The sequence below is a fragment of the Aedes albopictus genome, chromosome 2 (genome assembly GCF_035046485.1).
Source record: "Aedes albopictus strain Foshan chromosome 2, AalbF5, whole genome shotgun sequence".
Classification (NCBI taxonomy): domain Eukaryota; kingdom Metazoa; phylum Arthropoda; class Insecta; order Diptera; family Culicidae; genus Aedes; species Aedes albopictus.
This window is the reverse complement of record NC_085137.1, coordinates 345992868-346005570: the sequence shown is the minus strand read 5'-3', so window position 1 is coordinate 346005570 and position 12703 is coordinate 345992868. Positions and strand designations below refer to the sequence as shown.

The following is a 12703-nucleotide window of genomic DNA, read 5'->3' as shown; positions in this document are numbered from 1 at the left end:
AGCGGAATACGGAGTCAACAGTTGCCATTTAGAATCACAGGTATGAATCTAGAAAAAAAAATAATAACAAGAAAAAACAAGAACAATAATCTTATTTTAAAACTTTTGAGAATTAAGCTTAACTTGAAAATGATCAGCCAGGGACATTACTAAATCAGATTCAATGGAAAGAAAACAAGAGCACTATAAAAATAATATTTATAAGCAGAAGAAAAGCAGTATGTAAATCAACTCTTATTCGGAAAAAAAAATCATAGGACCAGAAACATGACCAACATTTTAAAAAAATTAAGAAATTTTGAGAAATTTCTTAATTTTTTTGCGGGAAAAGTAAGGGAATGCAACAAACCGCTGAATTGAGATTCAGCTATTTATTGCCAAAACGATATTTTTTGCCATTTCTCGGGAATGGGGCGTACACCACCCTTTTCCCCAATCATTTGCAACATTTTTGCATTTTTCGCTCATGCCAAAGTAAGAGAAAGGGAAACCAACATTTTGGAATCTCAGCTTATATTTTATGGCATAAACATCGGGCATGGTTTTCAACATATGTTGAAGCCTTCTGTGCCTGTATTCTGGGTGACGAAATTCAAGTACATACAGGGTCGTCTTGATGAAATAAACAATTGCCTAGAAATCCGATCGTAAAATGGGTTGAGAAGAATGATCTGATTGTTTTTGCAACAAGAAAAAACTTGGAAATGCATAACCTTCCCCGAAAAAGAAAGGTAATCACAGACGACGATCATAATTGGATCGTAAAATTATGTTTTGAATCGATCGGACGACCGTCCACACATCCATGCTTAGAAGGCGTGAAAATTCTAACGCATGAGTAATCGTAAAACTAAGACGGGCGACGAAGAAAAGTAAACACTATAAATTTATGATCGCCCGGTGCGTTCATGAAAAATCAAGTTCGGGGATGATGATGATTGGTGTGGCCCTTGATGACTCAGCCACTAAGGCAAGAAATTTTGAGATTGAATTCGCGAGTACTTTCGCTCCCCTCAGAATTTTGATATGATCTCACAGATGTGAGAATGTGGATGGGGATGCTATGATGCATCGGAGATTTAGCCTTTCTGTTTTGTTTTGGGGAGAGTTTTTGGGAGGTCCGAATCTCAGAGGAGAGAATAAATTGGCCATTCGTTCTGGAGGCTCAATTAATCTCGCGGATGTGAGATGGCGAAATGGGAGGCATAGGGAAAATTGATCATCCGTGTAGGGAAGAGTTTAGAATTGCTCTCACGGATGTGGGAGATGCAAAGATTAGAAAAGAGCGTAATTAATAATCAATTATGCATGGGGCATTTGGAAATAAATTTCCCTCTGGTCTCGGAGAGAGTCCTGGAGAATTTTGATCGGATCATATTTATGATCAGGAGAATAAGAGTTGATGGTTAGGGAGAGGACCCTTATATAAGGGGTAGCAGATCCAAGGATCGAGGTCAGTCAGTTTGTGTTTAGAATTTTTCCATTGTTAAGTTTGGGTCTTGAGCTCGACGCCATTTCTGGCTAATCGACTACTCTTGTACTCCATCTTAACTTGGAAAAATCAGTTGAGACCAGTTTGCTTAGGTTTTTCCTATTTAAACTTGATAAAAAGTAGTTCAGTTCAGGCAGTTAGTGATTCAGTTTAGTGGTTTAGATAGTCAGTTAGTGTGTTTCATTTGTAGATGTTCATTTCTAATTCAGTGCACTGTGGAAATTAAAATATTTATACTCGGATAATAAAATAGTGTAGTTTTAAGAAGTGTTGGAGAGTTTTTATAAATGATGACATATCTTTAAGTAAACGCGTTCGGTTGCAATTTTGAAAATGAGTGGGGTCGTGGTCCCGTTACACCGTTCCAGTCGGAAAATTTTTCTCGACTCCCTGGGCATAGTGTATCATTATACTTGCCTCACAATATACAAATTCATGCAACGGCAGGCAAAGAAAGCCCTTCAATTAATAACTGTGGAAGTGCTCAAAGAACACTAAGTTGAAGCGAGGCAGGCCAAGTTCCAAAGTGAACGTCGAGCCACAAAAAAGAAGAAGAAGAACTCTCTGGAAATCTTACTGAGATTCATCCAGAAATGTCTCTTACGATTCCATCATGGATTCTCTATATGGAGTCCTCCAGAACACCTTTACCGATTTTTCCAATGAGAACTGTAGGTACCTATTCCTCAAGGTATTTATTCAAAGAACTGCTCTTAGAATTCCCCCAGGGGAGGGAATGGGTTTCTCAAATAATTCCTGCAGTGATTCCTCCAGGAAAATCACATTAGGATTCCTCTAAAAAAAATCGTCTATTATACTTTCCAGAGTTCTACGAATTTCTCCAGAAATTACTTCAAGAATTCTTGGTGGGATGTTTATTTTGAATGTAAAAATGGTCACTTTGCTTAAAAGAGCTGTTATGTCCTGACGTGAAATGCATGTGCTACACCAACTCCGCTCAACCTTCCCGTTTACCAGCTCTAAATTACAACAGTAGCTCATTTGCATATATGCCGCTCGATATCTCGTAACTAAACCCTCATTTTGGACCAAACGATTGTTACCCTAGAGCTAATTTATCAAATCCCGTGAGGTATCACTCTCCAACAATTTTCACAGTATCTCACCTCCGCAATCGGTATAACCAGTTGTCAGCACAGCAAAGCATATAGCCATCCTCTGAACTCTTATTTTTTCTCCATCATCTCATTCAGTGCTGATGAAGATGGGGCGAAAGACCATCTACACAGATAGAGGAGGATACCACAAAACGCATGACCCTAAGTGAAAGATTTACATTACCTAAATGATTTTCGCCTTCATTTCTCGCGAAGTTGTATAATCCATTGTTTGAGCTTGATTGACCAACAGTAGTTGCTATTTCAGGTTCCTGCTAACTCGATTCCAACCTCCTTCGGATGGGATTAGATGAACATCTAACACATACACTGTTGTGCACATGTGTGTCAAAGCGGGAGAGCGAATTGGGAGTCGTGAGTTCAAGTCTCACCGGAGTACGTGGATTTCTTTTCATAATTCAAATCTCAATTTGTTCATCGAGCACATGTTCTGTTGTGCACATGGATGTCAAAGCATTTTCAACAGTGTAATTTCCCACATGGCTTGGTTAGCCAAAGCAAAATCAAGAAATTGACATTTGTAAGGTGCTATGGTCAATAGTATGGGACAAACATCAAATTCTCGCTCCAGTCGACTTTTTAGATTCCCTTTAGGTCCCATATGAACTGTGCAAAATTTCAGCGCAATCGGTGAAACTATAATTTAGCGCAAGCGGTTCAAAGTTTTCATAGGATTTACTATGGGAAAAGTTACACTTTCAGATAAAAAATCCCAGAGGTCGCCCTTTGTCCCCTTAATTCAAATCGATCAATGCTCCTTGTAGAAAAATCATTTTTGAAACATTCCTTCGAAGACCGCAAAACGATTGGATGCTTGTGGAAAAAGTTATTGATTTATTACCGATTAGTGATCCAACGAACGGCTTTTTGTTTTGTTTTATTAGCATTATTGTTTTCCACGGCTTTTCGGGCCCGTATGAAGTTGATCACCAATATCAACTTCTTTTCCCGATCAGCCTAGATAGCTGTGTAGTGTCGGTAGCGGTTAGTTCAACTGGCTAAGAATAGCACTACGGACCGCCTGTTCCAGTGGTAGGAATCCACTAATCAGGTGACCCCTAATTCATGGTGTTATGCGGCTTTATGCTTACCGTGCCTAGGAATGAATGGCTAGGGGGGTCTAATAAAAACCTAACCGCAAACGGAGCCTGTGGAGTACCAGGGCACCCTCCACAGTATTTGCCCTTACTGTGCTAACCGGAGCAATAGCGCGGTGGACCTTGTGTTTCTCCGAGACAATCAGCTGCCCTTCTTCAATCTCATACTTGAGGCTGAATAAGGGCGGGATTATGAAGATGTTATTAATTAGTTTAGATTTTCACCTATATGGTTTCGCATTATGCGTTTTACACAGTGTATTCTGTGCATCCTCGCCTTTGGCGCACTCAATTCGATACCGATCTGGCTTTATTGTTGCTGTTCTTTTTTGTGCTGTGATTGTTAAGAGTTTAATCTTGCCTAGTTTGGGTAGTGGCTACGGTTAGGATAGCTCAGATCAATCTTCAGCACAAAAGAACAGCAACGATCAATCTTTGTAGACTTATGCAAAATGGTACAGCCCAAGTGGCGTTAGTCCAAGAACCTTACTTTCGTAAGGGGAATTTCTATTTAGGAAACCTTGTCAATCCGGTGTTTGCTACTTTCAGTAAAAATGAAATGGCAAACTCACGTGTCATGCCTCGAGCATGTGTGCTTGTCAACAACGCAATCGTTGCTACACTCATCTCTGAACTAACTACCAGAGATGTATGTGCTATCATAATAGATGTATCTGTTGGAAACCTCAACAGGAAATACGTTTATTGTTCGGTTTATTTACCGCATGATGAACCATCCCCTACGGATGCTTTCAAGCAAGTCATTGCATACTGCACTTCAAAAGGCCTTCCGCTAATTGTTGGTAGTGATGCTAATGCTCACCATATAATCTGGGGCAGCTCAGACATCAATTTGAGAGGCTCCAGTTTGATGGAATACTTGAGTAGTACAGATCTTGGATTACTTAACATAGGCAACCGCCCAACCTTCATGGTATCTGGTAGAGAGGAAGTGTTAGACATAACGCTTTGCTCTAGCAGAATTAGTCATGAGCTGACCAATTGGCATGTGTCAGATGAAGAATCTTTATCTGATCATCGTTACATCTTGTTTGAACATGTGAATTTTACTTCGCAAACTTTGCGTTTCAGGAATCCCCGGTCAACCAACTGGGATCTCTTTACCGATTTGGTTGCAGCCAAATTTCATGGATACTCACCATCAATTGACACTCCAAGTGATTTAGATGATGCCGTTGATACCACAACGGCCTTCATCATGGAAGCTTTTGAAGAAGCCTGCCCTCTGCGGTCTGTGAAGACCACAAGAGGAACCCCTTGGTGGAACTCCGATCTGGCGAAGCTTAGGAAACAATGTAGAAAGAGTTGGAACAGACGACGCTCGGCTGGATCGGAGGCTTTCAGGTCGGCTCGCAAGGCCTACCAGAAAGCTCTTCGGTCTGCTGAACGATCCGGCTGGAAAAACCTTTGTACAAATGTTTCCAGTCTGAGTGAAGCCAGTCGATTGAACAAAATCCTTGCAAAATCTAAGGATTTTCAAGTGAACGAACTTCGTTTGCCAAATGGTGATTTCACTTCCTCTGATGAGGAATTTTTAGAATGTTTATTCAGTACACACTTCCCCGGATGTGTGGATATTACATCTTCGGATGAACCTGATGTCTTTTCTTGTAGTTATGATTCTTTAGCTTCGGCTCGGAGTATCATAACTTTAGAATCGATTGAATGGGCACTTAATAGGTTTGCTCCTTTCAAATCTCCTGGGGCAGATGGGATTTATCCTATTTTGCTTCAGAAGGGATTTGATCATTTCAAACATGTTTTGAAACAACTACTTGTTTGCAGTTTTGCTACAGGGTATATTCCCAAATCCTGGGGTCACAGTTTTTCTTTGCTCTGCGAAGCAAATTCATTTTGCCGTCCAAATCGTGATTCGGCTCGTGGCGGTATGTTATCCGGAGAAGTTTTTTTTTGTTTTTCTGAAATGTGCATCCTAGTTTTGTGAAAATATTATTCAATTGTGGTGAATGTTTTTCCGGATTTCAAGTTTTTAATGGTGAAGTCAGAACTTTAGATTGCCGGCACAGTATCCGTACGTGTTTCCGCCGTGAAAATCTGTTAGGACGATGGACCTCCTTAGTGGCTGTAGTAAATTGATATTTGCATACAGAAGTCCTCAAGTGAACTATGGTGTTGTACTGGACCATTCCCGTGTCCAATTAATGATGATAAGAAGAAAATAAAGAAGAAGGAGAAGAAAGTTCCGTGTGCTGTGTTCGTCGGAAATTACAGGTGATGCGGTTCAAGGAGGAAAAGCTGATGAGTAATGAAGAACTCGAACTGATCGTCATGGAGTAGATCGAGCGGGTGTACGTCGACGGCTCAACGTGGTGCTTCCGGGGCATTGATCCCGACGCAGTTCTTCCCGGAATTCATTCGAAAAGGCGAGCTGTTCCCAAAGTGATGCAACAGGAAGGTTAAGACCGAGGAAATCATATTGGATCTGGATTTTGATTGCTTTCGGGAGACAATTCCTGCCCCGGCGTTTGCAGGCATACCAAGAATGAAGGTGCATGCCACTATTGCCCCGTTTTCCACCGTAGACGACGAAGCTGTTTTGAAATTGGTGAGATTGCTCCTTTTTTATCTACTACTAGCTGTCCCGGCAAACGTCGTTCTGCCTGCCTACTGTGTTTTTTTTTGACATGCAGATCTTTAAAAAATGACCCGCAAAATGTATTTTCAAACTTTCTCGTTTTCGGTGTGTTCGCTGTTGATTTTCTCATTTTTTTCCCCGAGCCTATTCGTCACATACAAACAATATTCCTTTTTTATTTATATAGATTTTTATAATGATTTTTCGTTGGGGTTTCTTCATTCGGGGAAGGGATCATTATACTTTTTTTCTCGTTTCAGAGAGCGAGTAATGGCGCTTAAGCCTAGGCTTTGAAGCCAGGACACATGGAGAAATGCCTGTGCCCCATCCCAGGAGAAGAGACGCCAACGGAGTGTGCATTAACCTTCTTAGCAGCACCACTCCCAACAATTTTATGTTCAAACACCATTCCCCTAAAACGAAACGGTTGGTACGGTTGTCCCCGTTTCTTCCTTCGTTCAATTCAAAAAAGTTTGCCAATCATGTTATTCATAAGTGGATAACCTGATTGCCTTAAGTTTTTGAATTATCTTCGAACCCATTAGTCTGCACAGTGGGCCTGGCCGTTTTAATATTTGTGTCACATCATCTCTGATATGCTACAAATATTAATGCTGACAAGAAAATATCGGAAGAAATTTTGATATTTCCAGGATGCTTTTCAATACTGGCTGTGCAAGCACTAGATTAGATTAGATTATTAGATTAGATTAGGGTATATTCCCAAATCCTGGCGGGATATTACTGTGAAGTTTATTCCGAAAGTGGGTCGCGCGTCGTATGAAGAAGCAAAGAGCTTCAGACCTATCAGTTTGACCTCTTTTCTTCTGAAATGCTTAGAACGCATTGTGGATCATCACATCCGTGATGTTTATCTGGCCAATGTGCCTCTTCATGTGAACCAACATGCTTACCAATCTGGAAAGTCCACTGTGACTCTTTTACACAAAGTTGTTTACGATATCGAGAAGGCATTCGCTCAAAAGCAATCCTGCTTGGGTGTTTTCTTAGATATCGAGGGTGCCTTTGACAACGTGCCTTTCGATGCCATATTGGAAGCCGCACGGGGTCATGGTATATCTCCAATGATTTCCAATTGGATTCACCAAATGCTCAAAAACCGACATCTCTTCTCGACATTGCGTCAAGCGGCGATTAGGAAATTGAGTGTTTGTGGATGCCCCCAAGGGGGAGTCTTATCACCACTTTTATGGAATCTCGTAGCAGATACGCTATTGAGGCAACTCAATAATAGCGGTTTTCCTACTTATGGTTTTGCCGACGACTACCTAACATTGTTAGTCGGTATGTGCATCAGCACCCTTTTCGACCTGATGCAAAACGCTCTTCAGGTAGTTGAGGGTTGGTGTCGCCAATATGGCCTTTCGGTAAATCCGAGTAAAACATCTATTGTTCTTTTCACGGAAAAGCGAAACCGTAATGGTGTTCGAACTTTACGTCTCTTTGATTCTGAAATCAATGTGACTGAACAGGTAAAGTGCGTTGGAGTCATTCTTGATTCCAAGCTTTCCTGGACACCTCATGTTGAGTTCAGAATCAAGAAAGCTTGTATGGCCTTCGGGCAATGCCGGCGAACCTTTGGTACAACTTGGGGTCTAAAACCCAAGTATATCAAATGGATCTACACAACTGTTGTTCGGCCAATATTGGCCTATGGATGTCTTGTGTGGTGGCAAAAGGGCGAAGTGAGAACGGTCCAATCAAAGTTAGGCCATCTCCAAAGGATGTGCTTAACCCATTTCCGCCCAGTGATCTATTTATAGATCAGATGCCTCGAACGCCCAGTGATCTATTTATAGATCAGTAACTTTCGCGATAACTGCGGAGAAATGAAGCATTTTGGAAGAATGGTGTTTTCAGCAAAGTTGTTGAGAAGATCAAAGACTCTTCGATAGTACATAATTTAGTACGTATTCGCTCCAGTAGGTGGCACTAGTGATCACGAAACATTGTGCTTTGACAGGTGTTTCGTCAACAGCCATTGCCAATGCAGTCCAATACAGTCTTGAGAATCAGACTACATAGAAATAAATTATATTCAGCAAAGTTGATCAGGACATCAAGAGCTATTCGATAGTGAACTAGTTGGTTCTAGGTTTATCCGCTAGGTGACGCTAGTGAGTCCTAAAAAATTTAAACCTCTGTATCTCGAGAAGCCGACTACATAGAAGAATTTCGTCTTCGGCAAGGTTGATCAGGACATCAATAGCTATCCGATAGTGAACTAGTTGGTTCTAGGTTTATCCGTTAGATGGCGCTAGTGGGCTATAAAAAATAAACCTCTTTATCTCAAATATATGACTACATAGAAGAATTCTGTCGTCGGCAAAGTTGATCAGGACATCAAGAGCTATCCGATAGTGAACTAGTTGGTTCTAGGTTTATTCGCTAGGTGGCGCTAGTGAGTCCTAAAAAATTTAAACCTCTGTATCTTGAGAATCCGATTACATAGAAGAATTTCGTCTTCGGCAAGGTTGATCAGGACATCAATAGCTATCCGATAGCTAGTTCACTAGCTTCGCTCTAGGTTTATCCGTTAGGTGGCGCTAGTGAGTCCTTAAAAATTTAAACCTCTATATCACGAGAATCCGACTACATAGATGAATTTTGTCTTCGGCAAGGTTGATCAGGACATCAAGAGCTATCCGATAGTGATTGTAGGTTTGTCCGCTAGGTGGTACAAGTGGGCTCTAAAAATTCTGAACTTCTGTATCTCGAGAATCAGACTACATAGAAGAATATCGCCTTCGGCAAAGTTGATCAGGACATCAAGAGCTACTCGATAGCGCACTAGTTGGTTTAAGGTTTATCTGCTAGGTGGCGTTAGTGAGCCCTAAAAATTCCAGACATCTTTATCTCGAGAATCAGACTACATTGAAAAATATCGTCTTCGGCAATGTCGATCAGGACATCAACAGCTATCCGATAGAGAACTAGATGATTGTAGGTTTGTCCGCTAGGTGGCGCAAGTGGGCTCTAAATATTCTGAACTTCTGTATCTCGAGAATCAGACTACATAGAAGAATTTCAGAATTTCGTCTTCGACAAGGTCGATCAGGACATCATGAGCTATCCGATACTGAACTAGTTGGTTCTAAGTTTATCCACTAGGTGGCGCTAGCGAGACATAGAATTTCTTAACTTCTGTTTCTCAACAACCAGACTACACAGAGAATTTTTGTCTTCGGCAAAGTTGATCAGGACATCAAAAGCTATCCGATAGTAATTAGTTGGTTCTGGGTATATCCGTTATGTGGCGCTAGTGAGCTCTAAACATTCTGAACTTCTGTATCTCGAGAATCAGACTACATAGAAGAATTTTGACTTCGACAAGGTCGATCAGGACATCAAGAGCTATCTAATAGGGAACTAGTTGGTTGTAGGTTTGTCCGCTAGGTGGCGCAAGTGGGCTCTAAAAATTCTGAACAAATATTGATAAAGTAATTTCGATCAAAACGATCAATTCTGACTATACATGTCAATGGTTGCTCCTCCGTGATTGATCTGAGCTGGTACCGTAATCCGGGGTCAAATTGATCACTTTAAAACAACTTTTGCGAATAACATCAGTGCCTGTTCAAATATTGCCAAAATAATTTCTGTGAAAACTGTACCCAGTGGATCTCCATGGAACCATGTGATAGAATTTTGTTCAACAAATTTAAACTTTAAGTTAAGTAACTTCAAATATCAAATAATTGGAAATACCACTTTGGGGCGGAATTGATCAGTATACAATTAAGCATCGGTTGGAAAGGAAAATTTCCTTCACCGCTTAATTTTGCTCTTCTAAAATCGAATAACGCGTCTAAAATCTTACAACTAGTGAATTTATTACTTCAAATGCAAAATCAAATTTTGAAATTTCCCCCTTAAACGCCTAAAGTTAGGCAATTTCATTTAAATTAAGTGATTTCTATCACAAAAAACGACTATTTCTTCATAAAATGAACTTTTTATAACTATTTCATTTTCTGATTAGCTGCATTACATCCCTTCCAAGGCTCCACAAAAATGTTAAAACAGAGAATTCACGGGAAGTCCTATTTGCAATTGATTGTTTAGTAGCAATGATTTCAGCTAAATGAGAAATACATTGCAAATTCCTTAAAAAAAATTAGGCAAAACAAACTTTTTTCTAAAAAATTTAAAGTCTACACTCATCTCTAGACATCTACGAATCAGATGACGTAAAAAGTTTAAGATCATTACGACGCTTAAGAGTTCCTAGTATGGAATTACAATGTAGTACCCGAGTGATCAATTTCACCCCGCTGATCAATTTGACCCCGGTTTACGGTACCAATTGCACTGAGATCCAAATGAATAAGGGCTGGGACACTCCACTTATTCTCAAAGTGCAATTTAAGCAGCTCATACATTTTGGATCAATAACGGCGCCGGCCAAGTCCTTATAGTCAGCTGGGAAGGGAAAGGAATGTTAGAGTGTACTGGTTGTTGCTACTAGAGACCGAGAGCACTCTGCGTCCCACAACCCGCACGGACTGGGGTATTTGTTAGACGGAAAGGATGGGAGATCTGGGAGTCACCGTTGGGTCGGTGATGCGATCCATGGATAGGGTTATTTATAGTGTTCGTGATAGATTGTGTGGTGAATAAGGTGAATAAGGTCAAGCGGCACAGCACGTTTTGGTTGCATAACTTATAGGCGTTATATATATACACTGTGCTGTGAGTGGAAGCTAGAAGGGAAGGAAACGACTTTTTTCAATTCGTTTCTGGTTCTAGCGATGGCTATGAACATATGAATATACATGAGTTGTATATGTAGAGAAGACAGAGAGTGAGAGAAAGTGGATAGAAAGATACAAAGTAGGATTAAAAGGACGGGCCAGGGATTGAACCCATGACCTTCTGCATACGAATCAGAAGCGGTAGCCACTAGACCACCAAGCCCTAAATATTGATAAAGTAATTTCTACGATTAAATAGAACTGCATGGATACTGATTGTTAACAAATCCAGCTAGGTATCAAACAGCCGTCTCATTTCACTAAATATAACATTGAACAAAATATAGTATTGTATAATTAGTTATCAACTTGAACTAATGATAACGTAATTTTCGATAACGTGCTATGTGCTATCAATTTGTTATCTTTACTCAGGTTCATTGTGACTCTCATCTCAAAGACATGCGTTTGGGTCGAACGTGCCTCTGGAGCCGACCTACTGATTGGCCGGCTTCATGCAAAATAGCTGTATCTATCTGAACGTAATTTCATCAATTAGCGCCCAGCAATTTGGTTAGAGGCCAAAAGACTTGAATGCCCACTGGTCTATTCACAGATTAGTAAGTTTTGCTAATACCGTGAAAAACGAAGCATGTTGCACCGTCTTCCATTCTCCTCTCTTATTCGTGCTCGTTCAGGAGCGTTATTATCCGATGATGAATGGGTTGGTTTATGTTTTCCCGTTAGGCGTCTTCAATGATTCAAAGAAATTTTGAACTTGTTTATCTCGAGAATAGAACTACATAAAGGACTCTGGTCCATATAACATCAGCTGTAAATTACGTGATCCGTAAAATACGATAACGCATCATCAGTGGAAATCGTTTCCACTGTGAGCTTCGGAAGAAGCTGAGATAGATGAGAGTGAGATGTTGATTCATTTCATTCATTTATTTAGTATAACAACAAGTTCAAGATAAAACTGAATCAACAATATTTCTCCATAATTCACGGTACGTGGCTTCCGTTCTCCATCCTCGGCCACGCCCGATGCTCACCAAGTCACGCTCCACCTGATATGCCCATCGTGATCTCTGCGCTCCTCGCCTTCTTATGCCAACCGGATCTGTCACGAACACCAACTTTGCAGACTTCTTGTCCGGCATTCTTGCAAACTACCCTGCCCATCGTATCCTTCCGGCTTTGGTCACCTTCTGGATGCTGGGTTCGCCGTAAAGTGCAGCGAGCTCGTTGTTTCATCCTTCTCCGCCACACACCGTTTTCCTGCACCCCGCTGAAGATCGTCCTTAGCACGCGTCGCTCAAAAACTCCGAGTGCTTGCAGATCCTCCTCGAGCATGGTTCATGTCTCATGTCCGTAGAAGACCACCGGTCGTATTAGCGTTTGGTGCATTTGGTGCGTGGGTGAATCTTTTTCGACCGCAGTTTCTTCTGGAACCCGTAGTAGGCCCGACTTCCGCTGATGATGCGCCTCCGAATTTCACGGCTCACGTTGTTGTCAGCTGTCAGACGAGGTAGACGAATTCCTCCACCAGATCGAAAGTATCCCCGTCTATCGTAACATTACTACCCAGACAGATCCGATCGTGTTCGGTTCCGCCTACCAGCATGTATTTTGTTTTT

The 12703-nt window shown here is 41.0% G+C and overlaps 1 protein-coding gene and 1 long non-coding RNA gene across 2 annotated transcripts in view; both read left to right on the top strand.

Annotated features, from left to right (window-relative positions):
* The window catches only part of LOC115263181 (cyclin-dependent kinase 14-like), a 632917-nt gene that overhangs the window by 118016 nt on the left and 502198 nt on the right, over positions 1–12703 (top strand). The window lies entirely within an intron of this gene.
* LOC134287217 (uncharacterized) lies at positions 5896–6388 on the top strand. The gene is made up of 2 exons (XR_009997126.1): positions 5896–6258; positions 6302–6388. It is a non-coding gene; the product is annotated as an uncharacterized LOC134287217 (long non-coding RNA).